At 41.2% G+C, this 13,846-nt stretch overlaps 1 pseudogene across 1 annotated transcript; it reads right to left on the bottom strand.

Annotated features, from left to right (window-relative positions):
- Window positions 1-579: 579 nt before the first annotated feature.
- On the bottom strand, window positions 580-3,442 carry LOC308525391 (AP-2 complex subunit beta-like; annotated as a pseudogene). The gene is made up of 2 exons: window positions 2,319-3,442; window positions 580-1,266 (listed from the first exon to the last, which is right to left on the bottom strand). The product of its transcript is annotated as an AP-2 complex subunit beta-like (transcript).
- Between the last annotated feature and the right edge of the window lie 10,404 nt (window positions 3,443-13,846).

The following is a 13,846-nucleotide window of genomic DNA, read 5'->3' on the forward strand; positions in this document are numbered from 1 at the left end:
TTCTTGTCTCTCTGTGTATGTACCAGTATATGAGGGTGAGGGGCTAATCAAAAATAATAGAACTGAAATATCAATTCAGTAATACCAAATACCAAGAACAGTCTAGAGAGTATTCTTTTTTTCAATATTTTATCAAATGGGACAATCTATTACTAACCTCAGAGACAGCAAACAGTTATAAGAACAATCTTTAGTCATCTCTTGTCACTGTGTAGTCAATAAATGGTGGGATGAAGTTGAAAGGGCATTTGACCATGAGTCCCATTTTTTAATTGATCCTGACTCTAATTTATTTGTGAGCAGTCTGTTCTCTTTGTGCACCTGAGGTTTTCATCTGAAAATGAGCAGTTTGGAACAAAAGATCTCACCTGATCTTTCTGTTTCCATGTCCTGTGCTTGTGGGAATCACAATTACTAAGTTTGTGTCTGGGGTAGCAACAGCAATCAGAGCTCTTTGCTATACCATCTAGCAAGACAATTGGGACAATAACATTTGTTCTGAGCTCCCAAAGAACTGTTTCTGAAAATTATCTTAGAAGTAAAATTTCCCAAATAATTCCCATTCTATGAAGTATGGCTCTACCTACAAAAATTACCTGCATTGGTGCTCCCATGATGTATTGGCAAATGTTTGCAATGGATTCCGTTACTTCCTTCCACAAAAGCATTGGGAGGCTTGTGGTACACAGAGGCCAAAGAACCAATATGGCAGATGAGCTCATCCAGCAGAGTCAGCCTAGTAAGATCTGTCTCCTCAGAGATTAGTGGCTTCTCAAGCAAGACTACTTCTTTGGCTGTGACATGGTCCATTAAGAGAAACTGCCAATAAATATGGCCCCTATTTCGAAGATCAGGATTATTAGAATCCTGTGTTGACAAACTCAAGACCTGGTGTACCACCTCCTGTGTTTCTGATGGTTTCTTGAGAAACAGCTTCACTATGGCAGTGAGCAGAGTGAGCTGCCCCTGGGTACTCTCATCATGAACACCTTCCAGGAAGCTCTCTAGCAACTTATCAACATTGTCGATTCCTTCAGCATATTCTCCCATAATCCAAATCATCTGACTTGAGCATCTGGCTCATCCAGAGAATCTAAGTGCTCATACAGAGTGTCCATGATGCTTTAACACTTGTTGGAGTACTTGTGCAAGATGTCCCTGATGACAACAGTCAACTCTTGGACCACATAATTTACTTTGGTCTGGTTGAGATCAAGCAGTGTGCTTATATGACATTCTGTAGATTGCTCTACCTGGATGGTAAAACTAGACACTAAATGTGTCCAAAGCTGCCTGTCACTACTGAGTCAAAAAGCAGAGACAAGGTTGAATCATTTATGAGTCTTTATTTCATACTAGAGGCCTGGTGCACAAAATTTGTGCATGAGTAGGGTCCCTAGGCCTGGCTGGCAATCAGGGCTGATCGGGGCCTTCTGGCTGCTGACCAGGACCTTTGTTCCATGCCGCCTCTGGTGGTCAGCACATGTCATAGCGAGTGGTTGAACTCCCGAGGGGACAATTTGCATATTAGCCTTTTATTGTATGGGATTGGTGCCAATATGGAGTGAGGAGTGGTCTTCATGCCCTGGAAAAACCCTGCTCCCCTTTCTTCTGCCAGCTGGCTGACTATATAGGGGTGAGGGAAAATAACTACGTGCAGCTGGAGTGTAACAAGGGAAGAGGAGTGTAACGTCTGCAGTCTGGCCTCCAGGAACTCAAAGCCTGATAACAAGGTGGCTAATCTTCTATGATGTTAAAAACAGCTTAGCCTGTTCCTGGAACCGGAGAATGGTTGTTGTTCCTGAGGCAAACTCCCAGATGGGGTCAGGGTCCAGACACAGCAACCAAGTCAAAGCATCTCCTGTCTTTGGTCTGCTTTCAAAATATATTTTTCTTTTTTTTTAAATATATATTTTATTGATTTTTCACAGAGAGGAAGGGAGAGAGATAGAGAGTTAGAAACATCGATGAGAGAGAAACATCGATCAGCTGCCTCCTGCACATCTCCTACTGGGGATATGCCCACAACCCAGGTACATGCCCTTGACCAGAATCGAACCTGGGACCCTTCAGTCCGCAGGCCGACGCTCTATCCACTGAGCCAAACCGGTTTTGGCTAAAATATATTTCTTTTCTGAGTAGTGGACCCATCTGGCTTCAAGGTTGCATTATCTTTTACAGCCCTGTTTTTCTTCTTGCAATACATCCTCCAGTTTCCCAGGGTCTATAAGAAAACCTCTTATCTATAGTTAGTAAGGTGAATAATCACTAAACAACTGTGGTCCTATTCCTATTACATGTCCTTCCCCATGGTACACTGTCCAATGGCCCACAAAGCTTTGTGAACAGTCAGCATCCACCTCTGTGACATATTCCTTCAGCTCTGCCAGAACCTGAGCAATATTGGCTTAGGATGCCAAATGGATCTGATGTCCAACTTCTGTAATTTAACACAAATGGAATCATTCTTCACAAAGAAGTCTGTGACTTCCTGATTTAAGATTTCAGGACTTTTCTAGACAATTAGGTTGATGTTTCTCAGGGCAACGTACTAAACCTCTGGCTTCCCAGACAGCAAAGTGACAGGAGAGGGCCAACTTCTTCAGCAGCATATTGTAGTAGTCAGATTCCTTGGGTAATAACTCTAGAAGTTTCACTAGGACTCTTACTGCTGAAAGCACCACTGCTGTTTTGGATGAGATAGCTGGGGCGTTACTTATTCACAGATGCTCTGAGTCTTCTGATCATCTCTAGGGCTGTAATTGGACAGAAAGTCCAGGATGAAAATCTGGCCCTATTCAGTGCACTCATTCAGGGACGTCAGCAGCTTATTAATGTTCTGTGGGTTCAGATCCAGTAATTTTCTGTTTAGGTGAGAGTCACTGATTTCAGATAACACTGCTACAGCATTAGCCACCACCATTAGATTTGAATCTGCTATGAGATCACACAGAGAATTCAGAAATCCCTGATCTTCCATCATTTGGGCATTGATATCATAGACTTTTGCCATGCAGATAGCTGCTGTTTTCCGAACATGGGGTTCTTCATCTTTCAAGCAGTTGGGGAGGGGCTCATGGAGATATTCTGTCATCTTGTCCACCTGGATGCACTCCATGGTACTGACTGCCAAAGCCAGAATCTGAGGATTGGGATAATCACAGTTCTTAGCAAAGCTGTTGACAGCCATGATGCCATATCTGGCTGATTCTTGGCATGGTTCATCCAGTAGAGATACACAAGCTTCTTTAGTTACAGGTCCTCAGTCTGCACACCCTTCACTATATCTGGAAAGAGAGAGCTAACATCCTCCCTTACAGTCATAGCAGCAATCCCTTCTTCCCAGCCCCCTTCCTCTTTTCTTTCTTTTCATTACTGAGCTTAACCTTTAATTCAAAGACTTCTCCTTTTTTTTGGTTGTGAAGTACTTGGAGTCCATCATGGTGTTGGCTCTTTAATGTGCACTGGAGGCAGGGGCTGGGCTCAGCATTTCTTTTTAAAAATGCTTTGACTTGATGCACTCATTCCATATGATCTTTAAACTAACATCAAGTTCCACAATGGTTTTTTTTGGAAATACATTTTGGAATAAATGACATCCAGAAATATGTCAATGTAGTCAAGTCTCTTTTTATATTCTGTAATAAAAAATGCTCATCTTTCCTCATATAAGTTCTTCACACTTCAACTTTACTGATTCTTTTACCCATCTGGAGCTTGACTCCTGTTTTTCCTCCAAAGAGCCCAACCCTTCCTCTCTGCCCCCCAGGCCCACTCAAGTATCTTTCTGCCACCACTCCTGCTAGATCAAAAGAAAATCAATATATGGTGGAAATTTTGCATTTTAATTCTTTATGTCTTAGATAATGCTGAATATTCCATCTGCTTTCTTAAAGTTGCACGCGCGCGCACACACAGACACACACACACACACACACACGAGTGTACCAGTAGAACACTACACAGAAATCAAAGAAGATCCATTCATTTTTACAGCTATCATGGATTTGAGTACTTTTTACAACTGCCCAGCAGATGGTAGCAAAGTGTCCTGAGAGAGGGTAGAGGGCATTGTAAATGTTAGTGGCTAAGCTGTCCATTTGGAGGTAACAGGACTTAAGTAGGCAGGAGACTGCTCAGTTTCATCTGAGACCCAAAGAGAATAGATAACACAAGGAGGGGGGTAGGGGGCAGTGGGAGGCATCTGGGCCAGGAACAGGCCATTTTTAGATTGGAGAATTTATCATCAATATTGTTTAGAATTGCTTTACACTTAGGTGATAAAGACAGATGGAAGTTTTGGTGTTGCTTTAAAATTTTCTACAGACAATGCTCCCCCTTGTTGCCTGCACCTGGAGGGACCACTCTTATCACCCTTTTCTTGATTTGCCTGGTAGATGACCATTGCTTCCAATTTACAAAATGAAATGCCATTCACCCAAGAACAAATTAAAAAAGAGCCCCAAACGGTTTTCTCAACCAGCCTTTAAAGAAAAATAAATTTAAAGATTTAGATGGGACTAAGAGAATTTTATTAGAAACAGAAGATTGCTTGAAAACTTTGTTGGAGAATTTTATTATTATGCTAAGTGAAATAAGCCAACTGGAGAAAGCCAAATATCATATGATCTCACTTATTTGATGAATCTAATGAACAAAATGTATTGACCAACAAAATAAGACCCGAAGTAGGGAGGCATGGAACAGACTGACATATTTCAACGTGGGTTTGGGGGGATATTCCAAGAAGAGATAAACCAAAGAACTTAAATATTTATATGCATAGCCCATGGACACCGGCAATAGGGTGGTGAAGACCTGGGTGGGTGGTGGGGCTGAGTAAAGGAGGGGGGATGGGAGACATCTGTAATCAACAATAAAATAAATAAATGAAAAGCAAATTAACTTTTGTGTGTCTTCCCTCTTCCTCCTACTCTATATGAGGAGGAAGAGGGCATTTCCCCCTTCTTTAAGCTCAGAAAGACAGGATTCAATGGGATCATGTGGGGATCTTAGTGTAAATAGATTATCACAGTTTGGGGAAGGCAGTAGATGTGAGTCTAACATATTCAGAGGAACCCAAAAAAGCTGAGACTGGGGCTTTAGACACTGATGGCCAGTGTATTTATTTACTTCTGAGTAATGAATTATCATAACCTTAGAGGTTTAAAACAACACACTTTTATTATCTTAGTATCTATGAGTCAGGACTCGGCATGGCTTAATTGCATTGTTTGCTTCAGGATCACACAATGCTGAAATCAAAGTGTTGGCATGGTTTTGGTGTCAACTGAGGCTTGACTAAGGAAAGAGTCAAGTTCAAGCTTCCACTGTTGTTATCATAATCCAATTCTTAGTAGTTGTAGGACAACGGGCCCCATTTTCTCACTGGTGTTTATTGGAGGTCTTTGTAGGCTGTTGGCTAGAGGCCACTCTCAATTCCTAAATGCTGTCCACAGTTCCTTGCCACATAGAGGCCCCTAAATAGCTGCCTGCTTCCTCAAAGCCAGCAAGGAAGAGAAAGAGACAGATGCTACAACCTTTTACACTGCAACTATTTAACCACCTACACATAGTCACATACAGCCTGGTGCCTTTGCCTTATTCTATTGATTTAAAGCAAGCCACTGGTCTTGCCTATACCCAAGGGAGGCAATCACAAAAGACATGAGTTCTAGAGTTCTAGAAGGCAGGAATCCTGAGAGCCTGCCTAGAGTCTGTCTGCTACAACTATACAGGAAGAATAGGTGGTATTGGGATGGCCTGCCCTACATGTAAGCCACGTGAAAGAAACCATAGCTAGGTGGTCTTAGAGCTCGCTTCAAAAGGACATCAGGAAGAAACAAGGAGATCTTGAAGCTGGAGATTTTCTCAGGACACTCAGGGATGGGGCAAAGGAGGAACTATGAGCAACCAGCTGAGTAAGTGCATTAGAATTTTGAGGGAACCATAGCCAATGAACCCCATGATGGAACCACAGGACATCCAACCCCTGACATTCAGTTGGGAAAGTACCAATGAAAGAAGACATTTTCTGCTCCTCAGCTCTTCTCATTTCTACCCTTAGCTCAGCAAGAATCAGAAATCCCTTTATCAAGCTAGCAAAGGACAGATTTAAGAGAGAGAGAGAGAGAGAGAGAGAGAGAGAGAGAGAGAGAGAGAGAACATTTCTTTCTTCTTCCCATTTTAGACAGGTGTTCTGTCTAAAGCAGACCCTAACTGAGGAAAGAAAAATGTGTTCACTGTCATTGACGACTGAGTTTTGATTCTTGAGTAAGATTGTGCATTTTGTTACTGAAGGGACTGGAGAACTCTTCACTTGCTGTCAGTAATTCATCTTATATTTTAAATAAGAAGCTGAGGGGAACTAGGCACACTGAGAATGTTTGGAAAGGACAGTTGTGGGGAAAGAGTAAGGCTGTTTCCTTTGAACGCTGTGAGGCACAAAGATTTTGAAAATCTGAATAGGAGAAAAGGGCTATATTAGTTTTGGGTTCTCCATGTTGCATATATTCATGCTTTAGGAATTGAACTATTAAATTCCTTGACGCCATAGGATTTCCTTAAAGAAGACTTGGTTATTTGCCAATTGCTGGGGCAGGACCCCGGCATCTGGCGACCGAACAGGGACCCCTAGGTAAGCGCCCCGCACTCGGGACGGATAGGACTCCACCATAGGAAGAGGGTGGATAGTCTTCGCCGACTCCATCCACACCTTTGGGAACCCCTGGAACAGGATTCCCCTAGGTAAGCCCCCCGCCCCATTGAGAACCCCCACACTCCGGATGGATAGGACTCCACCAGGGTGCTACAGACCCCCCTATAGAGGATAAGTAGGGTAAGAAGATGGATAGTACAGAACTTAGATTGAGAAGATGTGCCATACTGAGTCCAAAGAAAGAAGACTCTGTATTGATTCTTAGATTGAGAAGATGTGCCATACTGAGTCCAAAGAAAGAAGACTCTGTATTGATCTTTAGATTAAGAAGATGTGCCATACTGAGTCTAAAGAAATAAGACTCTGTATTGATCTTTTAACACATATGCTTACTAGCAGAGGAATTAAGGTTACTCCCAGTCAGAAAGAATGTTTTATAAAAGAAGTATGTCCATGCTTTTCTGAGGAAGGAAAGGTAAATGTAATGGCATGGGAGAAGGTAGGCCCAAGGAGCCTTATTCTTAACCCCACTGCAGCCTTTCCACCCCGGGAAAGTGCAGGATTGGCAAGCTCTCCCTGGGGTGATAGATCAGGACTCAGGTAATAGCGGAAAGCGCCAAGCCTATTCTTAAAATGGATACAAGAGAGCATTTCAGGTTTTTCTTTTTAATGCCTGCTTTTAAAAAATAAAAAAGGGGGAATTTGCCGGGAGCCGGTCCATCCTTGCTGTTTCAAGGGACCTGGCATATATGGCATACTGTTCTTAATATTTTTGCTCACCTTCTTGGCACTATGTGTTTTAACCAAGGTCTCTGAGAAAGGTTGTTTCCCCAGGTAGGGATTTTCCCCTGAAGTTAGGGAGGGAATAAAACCTCTTAACTAAGTGCCAGGTGGGTAATTAATCACTTTAACTATGAACAATCATGCTTAAGCTACATAATCTTTACTCCCTGGAATGGAGATAAGAAACGCCCTAACCTTTGTAATAGAGATTGATAGGATTGAATCAACTGGTATAAATACAGATGTAATAAGACAGCAAGAGACAGAGAGAGAGACAGAACCTAGGCACAGAACCTACACAGAATGTTCTCTAGGGACAGAAGAACTTCGCTGGAGAGAACATGGCAAAAGATCCTGGACAGAAACTGGCCTCAGAACCTAGAGACAGAACCTAGCGAGAGAACATGGCAAAAGATCCTGGACTGAACCTGACTACAGAAATTGGCAAGAGAACCTGACTAGAACCTGGTGACTGAACATGGCAGGAGATCCTGGACAGATCCTGGCTAGAGAACCTAGCGAGGGAACATGGCTACAGAACCTGGCTGGAGAACCTGTCTGGAGAACCTAGCAAGACAACTGGACACAGAACCTGGCTGGAGATGCTAAGCAGAACCTCTCTGGAGATCCAGACCAGAACTTGGCTGGAGATCCTGGCTGGAGATCCTGGCTAGGCTGCTGATCAACTGAACACTGTCTCTGTGTCATTCCCTCTTCGCCGACTCCGTCCACACCTTTGGGGACCCCTGGACCCGCTGGGGTTGGACCCCAGCAGCCAATGATACATCTGATAAGGGGTTAATATCCAACATTTAAAAAGTACTCATATAACTCAACAAAACAAACAAACAAACAGTCCAATTAAAAAATGGATGGAGGACCTGAATATAGACTTCTCCAAAGAGAACATATAGATGGACAATAGACTTATGAAAAGATGCTCAACATCACTAATCATCAGAAAAATGCAAATTAAAAACACAATGAGATATCACTTCATGCTTGTTGGAATGGCTATTACCAATAAATCAACTGACAACAAGTGCTGGCAAGGATGTGGAGAAAAGTGAACACTGTTGGTGGAAGTGCTGATTGGCATAGCCACTATGGAAGACAGTGTGAAGGTTCCTCAAAAAATTAACAATAGAAGTGCCTTACAACCCAGTGATTCCACTTCTGGGTATATATCCAAAGAAACCCAAAACACTAATTCGAAAAGATACATGCACCCCTATTTTCACTGCAGCATTTTTTATAAGAGCCAAGATATGCAAACAATTTGCATTTCTCTAAGGAAATATCAGAGAGCAAATTCACTAAGCGCTTACTGAGGGGGAAAGTATGGGGTTTTCCAGCTGGTAAGAAGGATGCTTTCTGCTGGTTATGCAAATAGTAGACTGAGAACTTGCACTCTGGGTGGGAAAAATGAATTGTTTAAAACAAGTCCTGTTGTTCAAAGTTTATAATCATCCTCCAGTTTCAGTGGATTAAAGTAGTTGTAATGAGACACAAACTCAGCTTTGATTTATTTCCTAGAAATAATTGTCTTTTGTGGTGAAAATTAATTGCTAGCCAAAAATATAGAAAAACATTGATGAACAAATTTTTTTAAAATGTCATTAAAATTTGATATAATATAGGGGTTGTGTGAGGGGGTTTAAAGATGAAATATAAAATTCTTTCAAATAATGTTTTTTAATAATATCTGCAAAGTGATAGTAAAATGGTTCTATATCCACTCTCACTGTCTGGCTTAAGAAAATACTTAGGAAGACACCTTACCAAGTCTTAAACATGCCATTTCATATTTTTTTAAATATTTGCAGCTAGACCTTTAAATGAGCTCATAACTAGTTACTTGAAGTATGCAAATTATCATTCTTTTGACTATGGGAAGACAAAAGGAAGCTGATGGTGAATCATCCAGCTTGCTATTGTACAGCTCCCATGAGGATGAAACCCAGTTCACCAAGGAATTATCTTGCAAATTCAACAATAATTGTAAACAGATAGTTTACCTCTCTCTATCTGGCCTCTCTGTCTTTCACCAAAATGATGGTGACTTTATTCAGCAATAGAACAGTGCACAGCTAAGAGACTATATTTTGCAGTCTTCCTAGTGGATAGAAATGTCAGTGTGATATGGCTCTGGCCAATAACTCCCAAGAGGAATTTTGCTGGGAGATTCTTGGGAAAGTGCCAATTCCTTATTTAAGGCATCACTTCTCCTTTTCATATCTTTCTTCTTCCTATGGGAAGGTGAAAGGAAGCTGATGGTAAAGCATCCAGCTTGCTATTATACAGCTCCCAGGAAGATGAAAGCCCACTATGAATAGTTGAGCAGAAAGATAGAGGAGCTCAAAACACTGAGGATATCATGAATCTTCTTCATTAGCTCCAGACAGCCTCCTTTGACATCTTGGATAACCTTACTTTCCTAAGCTTTGGTGTTCAGGAATCTGTGGCATAGAACTAAATGCAATCTCTAATTGATAGACTAAAACAGGCATCTCTAGAAAGAATAAACATAGTTCATGCAAATGAGAAAATAAACCTGAAGATATCCTAACAGAGCAAGGTTCAAAATGATCTTCACTAATAATTACCTTATATACCTCTTCCGACACTTTGGGACACGCCATTATTTAATACTAGAGGCCTGGTGCACAGATTTGTGCACATTGAAAGGAAACTAATTAGAAGAAATATTTTAGAGGATGGGGAGGAACCGTGGGAGATTGGCTCCAGGGCCAGTCCAGCCCATCTAGCCCAGTCCTGATTGATTGGCTGGACCACAGCTGCAAGCTAACCTACCAGTTGGAGTGTCTGCACCTGGTGGTCAGTGCATGTCATAGCAACCGGTCGAAAGGGTTGGACACTTAGCATATTAGGCTTTTATATATAGACTAGAGTCCCGGGGCACAAAAATTTGTGCACTGGTGGGGGAGGGAGAGGTGGGGGGTCCCTTAGCCCCACTTATGCCCTCTCACAGTCTGGGACCCCTTGGGAGATAACCACCTGCTGGCTTAGGCCCACTCCCCAGGTGGCAGATGGCAGGCCCGATCCCTTGGTGCCTGGCCAGCCTCCCAGGGTCGCGCACACAGCAGGGCTGATCCAGGGGTTGGGGCGCCGCCCCGGTTTGGGTTGCACACGGGACACCCGGGTGGGCCGGTGGATTGCTGCTGCCCTGCCTGGCTGCCCCGGGTCGGGTAGCACATGGACACCCGCCACCCCAGGTCACAGATAGCAGGCTCGGATGGCGGGAGGGCAGGAGGGATAACGCTGTCCTGCCCCACTGTCCCGGGTCGAAAATAGCAGGCCCAGGTGGTGGTGGGGCAGGCAGGATGGTGGTGTCCCGCCTTGCCTGCAGTATGCAAATTAGTCGCCATCTTTGTTGGTGGTTAATTTGCATATCGTGCTGATTAGCCAATGGGAGGCGTAGCGAAGGTGTGGTCAATTACCATGTTTGTCTATTATTAGATAGGATTATAGTTGTAATGGCCTTAGAGAGTCTCTGGTTTTGCTTATCCCTAGTATTAAACAGGTTGGGAAATGGGGCTGCCCTGAGTTACGATTCAGACTCAGAGCTCCTAACTCCAAGGCCAGTATTGTTTTTATGTGGTGTGTTGCCTACAGGGATTTATATAATCTGTTTTCTTCCATTGATTGTTAATGCTCTACAGAACTATTATTACCTTAGGGAAGCAAGATTAGTTAATAAGGGAACAAGTGATGTTATAATACCAGCCAATTATTACACCAATTATCACTAGCCTATTATTACATCAATTTGGATTTTCAGGGTCTCATAAATACTTTTACCTATAACTGCATCAAAATATCTCAAGGTGACTCTGGACATAAGTAGGTCATGGGTGTAGGCCATTAATTATCTTCAAATGCAATTGTTGAGGAGACCACAGATTTAGCTAGCAAATTGCCTGTGCTAGGACCAGGGACACCTCAGTTTGTTTCCGTGAAAGTTTCATGTATGAAAAACTCAATGAGCTTGGAGTATGAATAGGATTTAATTTCTAGCTTGTACAGTTACAGCTGTGTGAAAAATCAAATGGAAATTTTGGCAGCAGAATTATTTGTGTTGCATTTTTTATTGAGGGAATTGTTTGTATGTATGTCTGTGTCTGCATTTTTTATGTGTTTTTGTTCTCCTGGTTTCTGTATGGCTTCTCATGTCTGTAGCAGTGACATCAGCCCAGGTAGATTTCGTAGCCATCAACTAGACATTGGCTTCCCATTTGTTCACTGCACGCATAGAAAAATGTAGAATAATCAGATGAGTGACTTTATCATATGTGCATGCTTCCAGAATTTCCCATTCATAATGACACACGAAGGGAGAAGCCACTTCATGCCAACAGAATGATCTATTGCCTCCCGTGAAGATATGTGGGTAAGAGATGCTCTTCTGTGCTGTGGATAGTGAGCAGAGTTGTGAAGAATTAAAACTATAATTTATTAATGTCTTTCTACTTAGTGATATAAGAATGATCTAACCTGCTCCAATACCCCTTACATAGAGACATAATTATGGCCCCCTTGGCTGTTGATACTCTTGCTTTTAAATATAAATAGTACAACACAATGCAAGTGGATTTTATGTTTGTGAAGTTAAGGCATTTGAAAACTATGTAGGGGGGAACAAATACCATTACTGCACCTGCGTTTGAAAAGCAAAGGGTAAGGCAAAAATCTCGGTGGCCTCATTCCAAGGCCAGTATTGTTTCTTACGGTCAACCAAAAAGTTACCAAAAGAGTGACACATTAAAACTTAACGTAAAAAAGAAAAAAAAAAAGAATGACTCCTGGTGAAATAAACAATGTTAAGGAAGAGAAAAGGCATTTTTACCTACTTATAGAGAGAAATTAACTTCATTATAAATTCTCTCAAATTTAATGAAGCCCTCTTGATTTCTAAAAGTTTGTAAAAATTTAGAATAATAGGTATAGGGGACTCTCAGAGGAAAAAGGAAAAAACAAAGTGTACAAAAAGGAACAATGTCGTTTCAGTTAGGGGAAGTGGACAATGACCTGGCGAAGATAAGAAACAGATGTGCATTGTTATCAGGCCCGTTTTAAGAAGTCCTTTTGTATGCAGCTACTTTTTAACAGACATTAACAACAGAAATTTATAACAGTGCTAACATTATTTGGTTTAGAAAAAAAAATGTGTAAGACTTACTTGACTCTCCTAATTATGGCAAATTTTTGGAACAGATAGCTTAGTCAAATTTAATTGCAAAGACAGTTGTCTGTCTTCTCTCCAAATTTATCACAGAATTAAGAACCACAGCGGCCTGTCAATGTTTTTGTGTTTGGAAAATTCAATGATTATATTACAAAGGTTTGGAAAGCAAGTTAATTGAGGCTTCCTAAAATTCCTTACATGTCTTCTAAATCAGATAAGTGGTCACCACTCACACTAAACATTTGATGCTATATAAACATAAGCATTGGATTGTAATAACTAACACCTTAATAAAAATGAACTCACATCCAGACAAGCACTACAAATTATATGAATAGTGGACTAATATCAGAGTGTGCCAATATTAAACAGAAGGAATTAATGAAAAATCTTTGTTAACAGGAGCATTTTAAATGATTTAAAATTTATAAATAGAATGATAATAATTCCCTACACTTCCATTTTTGTGCTTATATTCAACAGTTTTTTTCCTCATAGCATTCAAATTAGAGGGTGAAATCAATAGAGAAAAACAATTGTCATATGTTTGATAAAATGTCTCATATTTTAAAAGTAAAAAGCAATATTCTAAGTAATATTGTCTTCTAACAACATTAAATATTACTGTATTTCAATATATATACTATGTTAAAATTAATATTTTTTCAAGAAGATTGAGAATATAGAGGATAGAATTGGTACCTAGGTGGCAAAGTTTTTGCCTCATCTCATGGAAATTATATTCAAGCTTTTAGGAAAAAAATGGCTTTTATAACTGGAAAATGAGGTCCAAATGTGTTAACTGCTAATTTTCAGAAGGTGTCCTATTAATAAGTAAATTATATCTGCTCAATACATGCGTAGATGCCCTAGAATCTTCTTTCTGTGTTTTAAAAAAATCTTTATTGTTGAAAGTATTACATAAGTCCTCTCCCTTTCCCCCTCCCTGCCCCTGCATTGATCTCTTCCATCACGCCCCCATCCCCCATCTCCCACTTCAGGCCCTCCCCACCCCATTGTCTGTGCCATGGGTTATGCAGATATGCATAGAAGTTCATTGGTTGATCTCTTCCCACCCACCCTCCTCTGCTTTCCCTTTGAGGTTCGACAGTCTGTTCAATGATTTTTATGTCTCTGGATCAATTATTTCATCAGTTTATTTTGTTCATTAGATTTCACATATGAGTGAGATCATGTGA

Source organism: Myotis nattereri (genome assembly GCF_964212035.1).
Source record: "Myotis nattereri genome assembly, chromosome: 9".
Taxonomy (NCBI): domain Eukaryota; kingdom Metazoa; phylum Chordata; class Mammalia; order Chiroptera; family Vespertilionidae; genus Myotis; species Myotis nattereri.